A 14,061-nucleotide genomic window follows, 5' to 3' on the forward strand; every position below is an offset into this window, starting at 1 on the left:
ATGTTCTGCCAACAAGGGTGGTTGTCGATGTCGGCCTAGGTGACCTGAGAGGGGTGAACTGAAGAACGAACCTCGGTATCAGCTAGGGTCATCCTCGTATGATTGCTGGTCCGAACACTCATCTCTTGCTGAGCTCGGAGACGCTGCATTTCAACAGCCTATTTTGTTTGTTTGTTCAGAAGTTCGTTATTCTGCCTGAGAAGTTCATTCTCAGCAGTCAAGTGTTCTTGGTTCACCCTTCTCAAGAGTCTGTTCGTAGCTCTGATCTTGGCCGGATCTTCGCTGGTCTCAGCTCGTCCAGTTGTATTGATTCTTTCTCTAGCGGGTATGTTGGGATTCATGGATAGCCGCGGACCCTCTTCTGATTGATTGGAAGAAGAGCTACGATCAGGAAATATACTAACATTGTTGGAGAAGATGAGTAAAGGTTGTAGGGAGAATGAAGAACTTAGTGATCAAGGTGATGAACACAAAGGTTGTTGATGTTCTTCCCATAGATAGCGCCAATCTGTTGATGCAAAAATTCGTAAGATAGATGCAACAACTTAAATGGATGATCTGGCCGATAAGAAGCCTTGTTGGATGATGATTAGGATGGTGACTTGAGATGATCAAGTTTTGTTGGATTGCTGGCTGATGTTGAAGAGATCTTCCTGCATGAACAAAAGATCAAAGGAGATAGGACCGGTGTGGTACCAGCCAAATGCACTCCAATAATGAAGTCCATGAAGTGTATATGATGGTGTTTGGGCAAGAACAAAGAAAGAACAAGCAATGAACTTGGGAGAATATGGAAGAACAATGTAAGATTTTCTGGGTTATTGTCAGCTGCTTATGTGTGATTTTTAAGGATTTTGTGAACCCTTCCTTTGTGCATATAAATAGGTTTATATAGGCAAACAAAGAGGTAAGTGCTAGGTTACCAGCATGTGGATGAATGGATGAGGAGATGTCACGTCTCCAGTTAGGAACAGTAGCATGCACATGTAGCAAGTGCCTTTGCATTCAATGCTGCATTGAATGCAAGCTTGGCTTGATCAAGTGGGATGCCCTAATAGTCATAGTTTTAAGCTGGAATGTCAAGTCTGTCAGAAGGTCATGTAAAATGCACTTGAGTATGGTGGTTCATCTCCACTACTTGATCTTCTAGAATGAGGATGGGAATCTAAGCCGAGCCGAGCCGAACAAACGTCTCTTCACATGTTGATGTGAAGCCTACAAGTGATCGGATCAACCGTGGAAGAGCTGGTCTGAACCAGTCAGGTAATGATGTAGTGATCCTTTTAAGTGTAAACCAGCTATAATTGGTGAATAGATGATCTCCTGATCCGAGTCAAACCAAAGATACCTGGAGAGAGATGATTTCTCGAGTTCTTGATGGATCTTGATATTGGTTGGGATCGGATCAGGGAAACTTGGAGGTAAGAGCCGATCTGAAATGTACAATATTTGTAGTGCTGAGCTGGTAACAGGGAAAGTTAGGTTTGACCAAGTTGACCGTTGAAAAGTCAGAAAATAAAATGAGACCCGATGTGCCACGTGTTGGTCTGTGATTGGCCGTTGAATCCATATGGATTTATCCACAAACATAAGCTACCGTATGCTAATTAGGTTTGGCATGTAATCAAAAATTACATTTTGCAAAACTAACAAACTAAAAAAAAAAATATCCATGTTTCAATCGAATTCTTCATATATCAGTCAAGTTGGCGATAAGTCTGCATGAAGATTATTGTAATCAATTACTACAAACTTGAGTCTCTCTTCATAAAATAGTAACGTCATTTCAAGATTTGGTAACTCACAACATTCTTGATCTGGAGTTAGCACTTACTTGAATGTCCATTCAAGATGTGGTAACCCAGGATCAATTTTGTGGTAATATCTAAATTGGTTTATTTCCCAGACTTGCCATGTTTTTCTGCCAATTACAACAAACTTAATTTCATCTTCATAAAATGGTAACTCTTGATCAAGATTTGGTAACTTACCACATTCTTGATCCGGAGTTGCCACTTTCTTGAGAGTTGTTTCAATATGTGGTAACTTCGTAAATGCCTAAAATACAAGTTACCACTTTCTTGATCTTCCAGTCAAGAAAGTGGTAACTACACATCAAGAATGTGGTAACCAACGACCACAAGTTTGATCCCAATTACAACAACCTTAATTTCATCATCATAAAATATAACTGTTCATCAAGATTTGGTAACTTACCACATTCTTGATCTGGAGTTACCACTTTCTTGAGAGTTGTTTCAATATGTGGAAACTTCATAAATGCCTAAAACACAAGTTACCACTCTCTTGATCTGTCAGTCAAGAAAGTCGTAACTATGCATCAAGAATGTGGTAGCCCACCAAAAGCTTGATCCCAATTACAACAAACTTGATTCTCTCTTCATAAAATAGTAACTCTTGGTCAAGATTTGGTAACTTACCACATTCTTGATTCAGAATTACCACTTTCTTAAAAGTTGTTTCAATATGTGGTAACATCGTAAATGCCTAAAACACAAGTTACCACTTTTTTGATCTGTCAGTCAAGAAAGTGGTAACTACGCATCAAGAATGTGGTAAACCACCACAAGCTTGATCCCGCTTACAACAAAATTGATTCCATCTTCATAAAATGGTAACTCTTGATCAAGATTTGGTAACTTACCACATTCTTGATCCGGAGTTACCACTTTCTTGAGAGATGTTTCAATATGTGGTAACTTTATAAATGCCTAAAACACAAGTTACCATTTTCTTAATCTATTAGTCAAGAAAGTGGTAGCTATGCATCAAGAATGTGATAACCCACCACAAGCTTGATCCCAATTACTACAAGACAGTGGTAACCCACCACAAGCTTGATCTCGCTTAGAACAAAATTGATTCCATTTTCATAAAATGGTAACTCTTGATCAAGATTTGATAACTTACCACAGTCTTGATTCGGAGTTACCACTTTCTTGAGAGTTGTTTCAATATGTGGTAACTTTATAAATACCTAAAACACAAGTTACCATTTTCTTGATCTATCAGTCAAGAAAGTGGTAACTACGCATCAAGAATATGTGGTAACCCACCACAAGCTTGATCCCAATTACTACAAACTTGATTCCATCTTCATAAAATGGTAACACTTGATCAAGATTTGGTAACTTACCACATTTTTTATTCGGAGTTACCACTTTCTTGAGAGTTGTTTCAATATGTGGTAACTTCGTAAATGTCTAAAACACAAGTTACCACTTTCTTGATATGTCAGTTGATAGTAAATAATTGCAAGGGTACAATATCGCTCAAGTAATATAGTAATAAGAAAAGTATCGTTCCAACAGGGATTGAGTTAATCTATTAAATACCAGTGAGATTTCTGCCTAATTGACACGGATAGACAAGAAAACGAAATATGCAAGAGAGTATAAGACAAGGTAACAGATTAAAATAATATGATAAAGTACTAGGCCAACGATTTCACCATAGCTAATCCATCCCAAGTCTTTCCAACAAATCAATCCTAATTTTACCTAGCATGTTGCTAATTGTTTCCACGCTTTTCACTAGTATTCTATTCCTAGAGATACTAATTGTATTCTCAATCCTATAAACCCAATCTATTCCTAGATATGAATTTAGATGATGAAGACCCTTTAAGACCATAAGAAACATTTAATGAAAACACAACCCATACTTTCCTCTTCCGATTAAACTATGCAGATTATGGTATTTATTCCTAGAAGCTATTCACTAGATATCTCCTTCCAGTCTCAATCTAGTTCTTTATGGCAATCAATTAGTGATCAAGTAATTGAAGGCATTAAACCAAGAAATAAATACTCAACATGCTTGAATAAAAATAGAATTAAATTGAGTTAGAAAAACTTAGAGAATTCATAGCTAGGCTACATCATAGCCTAGTATAAGAAATTTAGTGCATGATGAAGGTGATAGGCGACATGGGTGTGGAGTAGGAATTCATGATGTTCACCCACGAAATAATAACGAAGTTCCAATCTAAAGTCTGCAGCCCCCTCTTCCGCCGTCCATCTAGTACCGCACCCCACCTCTATTTTATATTACAAAGACACCACAAGTCCCTATTCAAACGGAATTACAATTCCTAAATCATCTAGGGCCTTCATTAATCCTTGATACCCCTGGAAAAGGGCTGGGCCAGCATCCCTTGTGTAAGTGAGAATTAATTTCCTTTGAGAGACCTATTTCCTTCGCACACTTGGAGAGCTTTTCCTGGCAATTTTGGAAGTTTCCTTTCCTTGATGAGTTGGTGACATGTTGACTAGAGCTGGGTTTCCCTTCATGTGCGACACCCATTCAATTTCTTCAATCATCATGACTTTTCTCCTTTTTAGCTTGATATTCCCTAAATTATCAAAACTACAAAACTTGCACAAAACACATTAAAACCAACAGTTTCATTGAAGATCAAAGCAGATTAATAGGTAATAAAGGCAATCAAAATGTGTTAAATATTTGATATATCAAATACCCCCAAACCTATCATTTGCTAGTCCTCGAGCAAAACTGCAACAAAAAGACTCAAAACAACCAAAACAATCTATCTAAACCACTTTCGCAGGTAATTTCGATGGCACTTAGCATGTGCCATAAGCCTTTAAACCTCTAGGTGTCCCTAGTAGGAGGAGTTGTGTCTCCTGAGGGTTTGCCAGTTACAATACCCACAAACACTTTACTACAAAGCACAGCCGTTAAGAGAACCACTTAAAACAAACTAATGAAAACCAATGCATGCAATTCACAAAAATTCAAAATTAAAGATATGTCAAATGAGTATTGCATCATGGTGTGAAGTGTAGGTGCAGGAATTCATAGTGAAGAAGCTTCAAAGTAACCACACTCGAATGACATAGATAAATTTCGCTTTGACTCTAATCCTCCCAAGGCATCTCTCAAATTTACTCGAATTCCTAGGCTTAATCTCCGCAAGCATATGTGATAGAATTTATGAAAAAGGAAACCAAAGTATAATCACATATGATAAATATTGAAAGAACGCTAATTTCTCAAATGTAGATCTCAAGAAAGGAATTGAAATACTAAGAACGTAGATACTTACCTCACCTCCAAGTTGAACTTTCCACAAGATCTGTTAGGTCTTTATGATGGTTGTAACAAAAAGCTAGGGTGCTGGCTATGAAAAAAAATGAGGAATTCAAAATGAACTTGAGACACATCAAGGCCTTCACTTTTAAAATTTGCGGTAATTTCTTTGTGAATTTTTTTTTTTTTTTGTGTGGCGTCCAGGGCAATTATAGTGCAGCAGTTCTGCTTTGAAACCTTTTATTTTTTTTTTATTTTTTTTTTTAACAAGCTTTTCACTTGCAATCTAAGCACCAACTCCTTCCTAGGTACACGCCATTTTTAGAATACCACATTCCTCTATGCTTCAGCTTCATGACCTTGCCATCTCTCAAGTTATAGGGTAAGGCTAAGATAAGGTTAATTTGGTAAAAATCAACTGAGGGAGATGAGAAAGAAAGGCTAAATTTTAAGGCTTCAAAGGGGCTTTGGAAGCACACAAAAAGGGGAGGAAAATAGGCTATTTAAGTGGCTCAAGCATGCATAGCCTAACTTCATCTCTAATGGTCCATCAACTTAGAAGTGCAGAATATCTACACAAAGGAAATTGTTAGTTCATTAGCATTCAATGCACAAAATAATATGAGATCATAAAACGAATGAATGAAAATAGGAAGAGTGTTTAGGAGTAGAAAAACTGAATCCCCTCTCAAAGAATGGCTATAGGCTCAAAACGAAACTCTCTAGGGGTAGTCTCCACTAATTTTTCTATAGTCAATCCAAGCATAGAGCCTTGTACACTGTTTCACAATGAATTCAGCATGTGAAGTGTGAAAAATGATGATGCAAACCTTCATGACAGCACCTTAAAAGAGAATTAGTGATAACAAAGCATGTACATCCTCATTAGTAAGCACAAGTACTAGCTCCTAACTACTTTTGGTGTTCCAACAAAATTTTGGTTTCTCGAATTTAGGCAAAAATTTGTGAGTTAAAGTATGAATAAATATATCAAGAGGAAAAGGACACACCTGGAGATAGCCTCTAGAGACCTCTGATCTCGGCAGAATTTGATTTGAAATGGTTTGGACATGAAATCTGAAAAATCTGGAATTTTTACCTTTAGCAGCGAAAAATCTGATGAACACCGTCGCTAAAAACCCCTTTTGTGACGAAAAATTCTGCTTTTCTGGGCTTAGCAGCAGCTGCATTTTACTTGATTTTAGGCCACTTTTCCAACTTCAAATCGTCCCAAACTGCAATGTAGACCCCCTGGGACCCCCAAACCTGATTCATAACATCACATTTGCTCCCCTAAACCTGTTGACAACCTTAGATTGACCTGAATAACACTCAAAAACAAATTATGCAGAAAAATTTATTTTGACCAAAACATGAACCCAAGGAGCTATTTTGCTACTTTTTGGTCACTTAGCCCAGCCATCAACCAAAACCACTTCCTTATGCTATCTAAAACGTGCTGCCACCCTCTAATGGCAAGAAACCTCATAAATTTCTCTTGTGATTTCTGTGGAAACACAAATATTATGTGCTTTGTGACTCTATAACTAAAATCAAAACTACCAACTCAAAAATTCAAAACCACCCCCAAACCTAAACTCAGCATTGTCCTCAATGCGTACAAACCAAAAAATAAAACACAATAAATCAACTCAAGACAAATTAAATCAAATAAAAGAGTAAAAAGATAGAACCTGTTTGGGTTGCCTCCCAAAAAGCGCTTAGTTTAGTGTCCTCAGCCTGACTTCAGGAGGGCTCGCTACTTCGGATCTTCAAGAGGGAGTGAAACTTTTTGAGGATTAAGATTGGCTTCTAGGTAAGGTTTCAATCTTTGTCCATTAACTTTAAACACAGTTCCCATTGCATCATGGCGTATTTCAACTGCTCCATAGGGGAAAATTTGAACAATGGTACAGGGTCCGGACCACCTTGAGCGTAACTTCCCAGGAAATAGCTTCAAACGGGAGTTGTAGAGCAAAACTTTCTGTCTGCGCAAGATATGTTGGTCATGCCATCTCTTGGTTCTTTCTTTGTAGATACAAGCATTCTCATAGGAATCATTACGGAATTCCTCCATTTCATTAAGTTGTAAGGCTCTCTTCTGTCCAGCAGTTTCCATATCGAAATTCAGCTTCTTCACAGCCCAATATGCCTTATGCTCAAGCTCCACGGGTAAGTGGCAGGCTTTTCCAAAAACTAATCGAAAAGGGGACATGCCGATTGGTGTTTTATAAGCCGTTCTATACGCCCACAAGGCATCATCAAGCTTTGTTGACCAATCTTTCCTTGAAGTACTGACTGTCTTCTCTAAGATACTCTTCAACTCTCGGTTAGAAATTTCAACTTGGCCACTTGTTTGAGGATGATAAGGCGTAGCTACCTTGTGTGTAATACCATATCGAGCAAGAAGAGCATTGAAATAACGGTTGCAAAAGTGCGTACCTCCATCACTAATGATGGCACGAGGAGTTCCAAATCTTGTAAAAATATTCTTCCTCAAGAAACCAAGCACGCTCTTGGCGTCATTAGTGGGCATGGCAGCAGCTTCCACCCATTTAGACACATAATCGACAGCTACCAAGATGTAATGATTATTGTAGGAAGGTGGGAAAGGCCCCATGAAGTCTATGCCCCAAACATCGAACAATTCAACCTCTCATATGTTAGAAAGAGGCATTTGATGTCTGCTGGAAATATTTCCAGTTCTTTGGCAGCGATCACAAGTCTGAACAAAGGTATGAGCATCCTTAAAAAGAGTAGGCCAAAAGAAACCCAATTGTAACACTTTGGCCGCTGTTTTTGTAGCTCCAAAGTGACCTCCACAAGCTAACGTATGACAATGATGAAGAATATCGACCATCTCAGATTCATTGACACATCTTCTAATTACAGTATCCGGGCAATGCTTCCATAAGTAAGGATCATCCCAATAGTAATGTTTAACCAAAGATAAGAATCTCTTCTTTTGTTGATAAGAGAGATCAGGAGGAAGGATATTGCTAGCGAGATAATTAACAAAATCGGCGTACCACGGTGTCACTGTGGAGTGGACCGCAAAAAGCTGCTCGTCCGGAAACATTTCAACTATGGGGACAATGGCGTCATCAGCTAGCTCATCCCGGGTTAGCCGTGAAAGGTGATCTGCCACCACGTTTTCAGAGCCCTTTTTATCTCGAATCTCCAAATCAAATTCTTGTAGAAGGAGAACCCATCTAATCAACCTAGGCTTGGCATCTTTCTTCGATAGTAAGTATTTCAAAGCAGAGTGATCCGTGTAGACAATAACCTTGGATCCAATTAAATAGGAACGGAATTTATCCAAAGCAAAAACTACGGCAAGTAGCTCCTTTTCAGTAGTAGCATAATTTAATTGAGAATCATTTAAAGTGCGGCTAGCATAAGATATAACATGAAGTACCTTGTCATTCCTTTGACCAAGCACGGCTCCCACTGCATAGTCACTTGCGTCACACATTATTTCGAACGGCAAACTCCAATTTGGCGCGATAATGACAGGTGATGTGGTTAATTTCTCTTTCAGTAGCTTGAAAGCTTCCAAACAGTCAGAATTAAATTGAAAATCTGCATCTTTAAGAAGTAAACTGCACAGCGGCTTAGAGATATGCGAAAAGTCCTTGATGAAGCGACGATAAAAGCCTGCATGCCCTAAGAAACTCCGGACCCCCTTCACTGATGTTGGCGGCGGCAAGTTGGAAATTGTCTCAATCTTCGCTTTATCAACTTCAATTCCTTGTGCAGAAATTTTATGCCCAAGCACTATCCTTTCTCGAACCATAAAATGACACTTCTCCCAATTCAAAACTAAGTTTGTCTCTTCACAACGCTGAAGGACTTGTGCCAAATTATCAAGACAAGTATCAAAAGAGAAACCAAAGACGGAAAAATCGTCCATAAATACCTCTATAAAGCGTTCAACCATATCTGAAAATATACTCATCATACAACGTTGAAAAGTAGCTGGGGCATTGCATAACCCAAATGGCATACGACGATAGGCGAAGGTGCCAAACGGACAAGTAAATGTCGTCTTCTCTTGATCATCGGGGGCGATGGGGATTTGATTATAACCCGAATAACCATCCAAAAAACAATAGTAGGCGTGGCCAGCTAATCTCTCCAACATTTGATCGATGAAAGGTAATGGGAAGTGATCTTTTCTGGTAGCAGTGTTCAATTTCCTATAGTCTATACACACTCTCCATCCAGTGACTGTTCTTGTGGGAATGAGCTCATTGTTATCGTTTTTTACCACAGTAATCCCTCCTTTCTTCGGAACCACATGCACAGGACTCACCCACTTGCTGTCAGATATAGGATAAATGATGCCAGCATCAAGTAGCTTAAGAATTTCAGCACGTACAACCTCCTTCATGTTTGGATTCAACCTTCTTTGATTCTCAATGGTAGGTTTGCTACTGTCTTCCATCAAAATCTGGTGCATACACAAAGAAGGGCTGATTCCCTTGATGTCTGCTATAGTCCATCCAATGGCTGACTTATGCTCTCCTAGTACCTGCAGTAATTTCTCTTCTTCTTCTTTACTCAACTCAGAGGAAACAATGACAGGAAGAGTTTCAGCGCTGCCAAGATAAGCATAATGCAGATGAGAAGGTAAAGGCTTTAAAGTGAGTGTAGGGGCGGCATCAATGCTCGGCATGGGCTTTGTAGGTGTAACACCTAACTGCTCGAACTCTAATGGGCATCTTGAACAAGTGTATCGTGGTGTTGAATCCATGTAATTAACTATTTCCACAATTCTTGGCTCGTCTTTGATCGTTTCATACTGATGTACCAAGCTAGCCTCCAAAGGATCTTCAGGATAATGAGTGGAGAAGCGATGTACAATGACTTGATCTATCACTTCCAATCTAAAGCAATACTCTGAATCTACTGGGTACTTGGTAGCATCAAATACACAAAACTCTACTTCCTGATCCCCCACTCTCAGGATCAATGAACCTTTGGCCACGTCAATCAGTGTTCTTCCTGTAATCAAGAACGGCCTCCCTAAAATTATAGGGGTATCGATGTCTGCCTCCATATCTAGGACCAGAAAATTGGCAGGGAAAATGAATCTATCTACCTTGATCAGCACATCTTCAATTATGCCATGTGGATGCGTGAGGGACCTGTCAGCCATTTGCAATGAAACATTAGTGGGTTTAATCTCCCCCAAACCAATTTTTGTAGCTATAGACAATGGCATTAAATTGATACTGGAGCCCAAATCACATAAAGCTTTGCCAAAAGAAATTGTGCCGATGGTGCAAGGTATAGTAAAACTCCCTGGATCCTTCCTTTTAGGTGGCAATTACCTCTGGATGACAGCACTGCACTCCTTAGTAAGTTGTACGGTCTCAGCATCATCAAGCTTCCTTTTCTTACTCAAAATATCTTTTAAGAATTTCCCATAGCTGGGCATCTGCTCCAATGCTTCGCTGAAGGGAATAGTGACTTGCAATTTCTTGAAAATATCAAGGAACTTTGAAAACTGTGCATTCTTCTTGTTCTTGCGGAGGCGTTGAGGAAATGGAATGGGCGGCACGTACTGCTTGGGGTCGATTGGGACTGGAACAAAGCTTGTGTCAGCAACGACATGTTCAGGTTCTGCAAAGTCTGCAGGTAGCAGCACAGATTATCCAGCGGTGTCAGCGGCGGCAGATAAATTTTCAGCGTCAGTTTCTCCTACTCGCTCAGCTGCCAGCTGCTGCTCAAGCTGTTTCTGCTGCTTTTCTGCATCCAAATCCACAACAGTCTTGATCTGCCTTCCCGTCCTAAGTGATATAGCCTTTGCATGCTCTTGTCTTCTCAGATTAACTTCAGTTTGGCTAGGTAACACTCCTTTTTCTCTCCCATTAAGTGCTTCAGCTATTTGCCCGACCTGAACCTCCAAATTCCGGATAGAAGCTGCTTGGTTTTGGAAATTTGTGTCAGTTTTGTTCATAAACTGAGTGGTGGCTTTGATGAGTTGTGCAATGGCGTCCTCCCATCCTCCTGTTTTTTCTGGAGCTTGAGATCCTGGCAGAGGTCCTTGAGTATTCTGATTATTTCTCCATGAACAATTAGGGTGCCTTTGCCATCCAGGATTATATGTGTTTGAAAATGGATCATTGGCAGGTCATCTATAGGTATTCACCATATTTGCTTGTTCTTGCAAAAATTCTGGAAAATCCACTCCATGAGGACAAGATATAGTGTCATGACCAGAAACTTCACAAATAGAGCAAACCGCCTGAGTTGAGATTTTCCCGTTAAGAGCAAGCAAAGCGTCCAATTTACTGGTGATAGCGTCCACTTGCGCCTTAGAAGCAAAATTGCTAGTAGTACCAATTTCATTCACTCCAGCGTGCTTACCTCTTGCATCAGAATGCTGTGTTTCAAGAGCTAGAGTGTCAAACAGAGTTTGACATTCAGTTGATGTCTTGTTCTTAATAGATCCACCTGCATAATTATTCACTGCGGCCTTGCTCGACACGGTTAGAGCCTTATAAAAAATTCGCATTAAAACTAGAGTAGGCAAACCATGGTGAGGACATTGTATTAATAAATTATTAAACTGTTCCCATGCCTCAGAAAACGACTCATCTGCCTGTTGAGTGAATTGCATGATCTTATCCCTCAGTGCATCAGTTTTCTGAGTCGAATAAAACTTCTCCAAGAACTTGTTCTGAATTTCAGTCCAGCTCGTCAGTGACCCAGGCCTCAAGGAGTTCAGCCACGTCTTGGCTTTGTCTTTCACCGTATATGGAAAAACTTTCATCCTAAGATGTTCTTCAGTGACTCCAGCTGTCAAGGCCATGTTAGAAACCATGTTAAAAATATCTCTAATGTGAGCTAAAGGATCTTCAGTACTCATTCCATGAAAAGAAGGCATCATATTAAAGTGGATATTTTTCAATTCATAATTCCGGGCAGCCGCAGGTAAGACGATGCTTGATGGTGACGTCGGAATTGTTGGGATATCAAGGTCTCCCATTGTTTCTTGTGGTACAAGGGCCATCTCTTCTTCTCTCTGTTGATTCTCTTTTTCTCTGTCCTCTCTTTGTTTCTTTCTAATCGCTCGGAGCTTCTGTTCAATTTCAGGTTCAAATTCAACTAATTTGCAAGTTGACGATCGTGTACCAGTCATCCACCTTCAAGAGAAAACAAGAGACAGTGAGAAATTGCACAAAAATTTATGTTGACAGACCACAAATAAAGAATTATTATTATTATAAATATTATCAATCCAAAAATACAACTAGAAAATAAATCGCCCTAGTATTAACAGACTAAACTAAATCCCCGGCAACGGCGCCAAAAACTTGATAGTAAATAATTGCAAGGGTACAATATCGCTCAAGTAATATAGTAATAAGAAAAGTATCGTTCCAACAGGGATTGAGTTAATCTATTAAATACCAGTGAGATTTCTGCCTAATTGACACGGATAGACAAGAAAACGAAATATGCAAGAGAGTATAAGACAAGGTAACGGATTAAAATAATATGATAAAGTACTAGGCCAACGATTTCACCATAGCTAATCCATCCCAAGTCTTTCCAACAAATCAATCCTAATTTTACCTAGCATGTTGCTAATTGTTTCCACGCTTTTCACTAGTATTCTATTCCTAGAGATACTAATTGTATTCTCAATCCTATAAACCCAATCTATTCCTAGATATGAATTTAGATGATGAAGACCCTTTAAGACCATAAGAAACATTTAATGAAAACACAACCCATACTTTCCTCTTCCGATTAAACTATGCAGATTATGGTATTTATTCCTAGAAGCTATTCACTAGATATCTCCTTCCAGTCTCAATCTAGTTCTTTATGGCAATCAATTAGTGATCAAGTAATTGAAGGCATTAAACCAAGAAATAAATACTCAACATGCTTGAATAAAAATAGAATTAAATTGAGTTAGAAAAACTTAGAGAATTCATAGCTAGGCTACATCATAGCCTAGTATAAGAAATTTAGTGCATGATGAAGGTGATAGGCGACATGGGTGTGGAGTAGGAATTCATGATGTTCACCCACGAAATAATAACGAAGTTCCAATCTAAAGTCTGCAGCCCCCTCTTCCGCCGTCCATCTAGTACCGCACCCCACCTCTATTTTATATTACAAAGACACCACAAGTCCCTATTCAAACGGAATTACAATTCCTAAATCATCTAGGGCCTTCATTAATCCTTGATACCCCTGGAAAAGGGCTGGGCCAGCATCCCTTGTGTAAGTGAGAATTAATTTCCTTTGAGAGACCTATTTCCTTCGCACACTTGGAGAGCTTTTCCTGGCAATTTTGGAAGTTTCCTTTCCTTGATGAGTTGGTGACATGTTGACTAGAGCTGGGTTTCCCTTCATGTGCGACACCCATTCAATTTCTTCAATCATCATGACTTTTCTCCTTTTTAGCTTGATATTCCCTAAATTATCAAAACTACAAAACTTGCACAAAACACATTAAAACCAACAGTTTCATTGAAGATCAAAGCAGATTAATAGGTAATAAAGGCAATCAAAATGTGTTAAATATTTGATATATCATCAGTCAAGAAAGTGATAACTCCGCATCAAGAATGTGGTAATCCACCACAAGCTTGATCCCAATTACAATAAACTTGATTTTCTCTTCATAAAATGGTAACTCTTTGTCAAGATTTGGTAACTTACCACATTCTTCATCCAGAATTACCACTTTCTTGAGAGTTGTTTCAATATGTGGTGACTTCGTAAATGCCTAAAACACAAGTTACCACTTTCTTGATCTGTCAGTCAAGAAAGTGGTAACTCTGCATCAAGAATGTGATAATCCACCACAAGCTTGATCACAATTACAACAAACTTGATTTTCTCTTCCTAAAATGGTAATTCTTGGTCAAGATTTGGTAACTTAATTACCACATTCTTGAAGTTCCAACATTTTTTAGAGTTGTTTCAATATGTGGTAACCCAAGAATGGTCACGCACCTT

At 39.0% G+C, this 14,061-nt stretch overlaps 1 non-coding gene and 1 pseudogene across 1 annotated transcript; one reads left to right on the forward strand and one right to left on the reverse strand.

The window, feature by feature from the left end:
- Nucleotides 1-5,868: 5,868 nt before the first annotated feature.
- On the reverse strand, nucleotides 5,869-12,094 carry LOC147283269 (uncharacterized; annotated as a pseudogene).
- Nucleotides 11,613-11,719, forward strand: LOC147283270 (small nucleolar RNA R71). The gene has a single exon (XR_015122700.1). It is a non-coding gene; the product is annotated as a small nucleolar RNA R71 (small nucleolar RNA).
- Nucleotides 12,095-14,061: the final 1,967 nt, after the last annotated feature.

The sequence above is a fragment of the Dryas octopetala genome, chromosome 5 (genome assembly GCF_963921425.1).
Source record: "Dryas octopetala chromosome 5, drDryOcto1.1, whole genome shotgun sequence".
NCBI lineage: Eukaryota > Viridiplantae > Streptophyta > Magnoliopsida > Rosales > Rosaceae > Dryas > Dryas octopetala.